A 2,357-nucleotide genomic window follows, 5' to 3' on the forward strand; every position below is an offset into this window, starting at 1 on the left:
CTAAGATTTTTTTCTTTGAAAAAATAATTATTTTTCATTTTAAATTACATTAATATATAATGAGATTATTATTTTAAATAAATATAATGTAATTTTTTTTGATTTATCAGTCTTAGTTTCTAATATAATGAAAATCAGTACCTATAACCCATGTAAACAAGAGCTCTTTGGGGACCTCAATAATTTTAGGAGTATGAAAGGGTCCCAAGACCTTAAACAACCACAGGTAATTGTTACCTCTGTCTATCAGCAACATCAAATGTCCATCAGTTAAGAGCAACTGAATGTGAGTGGGATCTTTTTCCTTTATTTTTAGCAAATGAATTGTACTCAATCTTATTTCAGCCCTTTTGTGCAGCTCTTTCAAGCGTTCTGAGTTACAAAGACCTGGGTTGAGTAGGAGAGACAAGTGTCCTACTGGCTGGTCCCTTCCTAGAGAAAACAGTGATGGGACAATTTGCTTACCTGGGGACAGGGAAGAAGGGAGAGGTTAAAAAAGGGATATAAAAGTAGGAGATAAATAGTTTACCTACAGATCCCATCATTGTTATCTACTACAAATTAGAGGCAACTGTGAAAGAGAGAGGGGGAAAGGATGTGAAAGGTAAGAAAGAGAATGATTAAAAGGGGGAGTAAGGAATAAACACCATAAAGACATTCTTTTTTTTTTTTCCAGGATGTTAATTGAGCATTTATACCAACGGCAAAATTAGGAATCTTGGTTGGAAATTACAGCAAGGCAGTTTTCAGTTACAAATCAGGAATGAGCTGCCTGGAGGGGTCAGTAAGGTCCTCATAGTAAAAGGTATCAAACTTGAATGAAAAAACTAAGTGCAAAGCAGAGCATTAGGTGCTGAGATACAGAGGATGCATACCAGAGGGGCAAATTACCTGGCCCAGCCAGGCATCTTTAGATTGTCAGAAGGTCAGATAATATCGGGATGGAGTAAGGCATACAAGCAGGGCCGAATGGTAAAGCCAGGAAGTCCTTAGAAAACACAGATGGCAAGGTTTGTTTCCAGTCTATTTTACCTGAAGGGAAAGTTGGTGACTCCCATTACCCCAAGTCATGTGAGCAGTGAAGCAGTCTGGACTTGGTTTCTAGGTGATCTGGGGCAAGAGTTGAGCAAGTCGGAGTTCAGTTGGTTATGACAGAGATGAGGATACCTGCCTTTCTCTTATTGTTAGTGCAGGTGAACAATTTCTATAGTTGTTTATAGTATGTTTATAGTATAGTATATGGTATTTTTTTTGTTTATAGTATTAAAGAAAAAATAGCACATAAAAAAATTGAGAAAGGATATGAAGAAAAAAAAATTACCAAAGAGAGCCATAGAAGATAGCTCAAACAGAAGGGGGAGGGTAAAGGGAAAATAATTTGGAGATTATATTGCAGGGTTAAAGATAATGACACTTTAACACCATCTACAAGTATTGAGTTGAGTCTTCTCACTTCTTTCTAGTTGCTTCTCTGGCTAATCTTTGAGCTTCAGCATTGCCTTCAACTTTTGACCAAGCAAGTACATACTTCCACTCAACATCCATGTCCCGAGTCATATTATCCAGCTTAGCTAATTGGTCTCTGTGCACAACATCTTTATTTTTACTTGTTTTCCAGTCATTTTCTTTCCGTTTGCGAATCCATTCATTCATACCTTTGGTGATGAGTTGGTTATCTGTGCACACAGTAATTCTGCCCACATTGGGCCTTTGCTTGCTCAATCACTTTGGTAGCTGCTTCTAATGATGCACTTTGGTTTGTCTGTCGTCCAGAATGTGTATCACCTATGTTTAGATCATTGTCTGGTCCTCAAGAGGCACCGATACCTCCTCGCGCCCCTGGTCTTCCATTATTTTTGCAGGTACCCTTGATACACACAGTGTTAGGGTCTGATGCCTGGCATGGTTGTCTGTACCACCTTTCAGAGCATCTAGACTGCCAGCCATAGTCATAGCTCCTTGGATTGTGCTTCCAACTCATCTCCTCTCTTTCCAAAGGCTCAGTGAAAAAATAAAGTAAGTCAGACCTTCAGAGACTGTGAACTCGAAAACTGCAAACCCAGTAGTTTTAAAAGCACATAAAGACATTCTGGGAAGGAGGGAATGTCTGTAAGAGGCTACACAGCTGCCCTGCAGACAGGAATAAGAGCCATGAGAACTCCAGCCCCCCAAATCTCTTTCCCACCTTCTCATATTCCTGCCAATAGAATTACTGAGTCAATTCATTAAACAGTTTAAGATGGGGGCATTGTCTCAAGAAGGTCATCTGTCACAGGTTCATCAGAATAGTCAGGTTGCTTTTGTAAAACTACCCTTCATTGCCCATGTGTTCCAGCCAAACAGCACCACAGGCTATT

General features: G+C 39.4%; 1 pseudogene; it reads right to left on the reverse strand.

Moving 5' to 3' along the window:
* Nucleotides 1–1,309: 1,309 nt before the first annotated feature.
* Nucleotides 1,310–2,015, reverse strand: LOC144454792 (ribonuclease H1 pseudogene; annotated as a pseudogene).
* Nucleotides 2,016–2,357: the final 342 nt, after the last annotated feature.

The sequence above is a fragment of the Phascolarctos cinereus genome, unplaced genomic scaffold, assembly GCF_003287225.1.
Source record: "Phascolarctos cinereus isolate Bilbo 61053 unplaced genomic scaffold, phaCin_HiC Scaffold_7;HRSCAF=346, whole genome shotgun sequence".
Classification (NCBI taxonomy): domain Eukaryota; kingdom Metazoa; phylum Chordata; class Mammalia; order Diprotodontia; family Phascolarctidae; genus Phascolarctos; species Phascolarctos cinereus.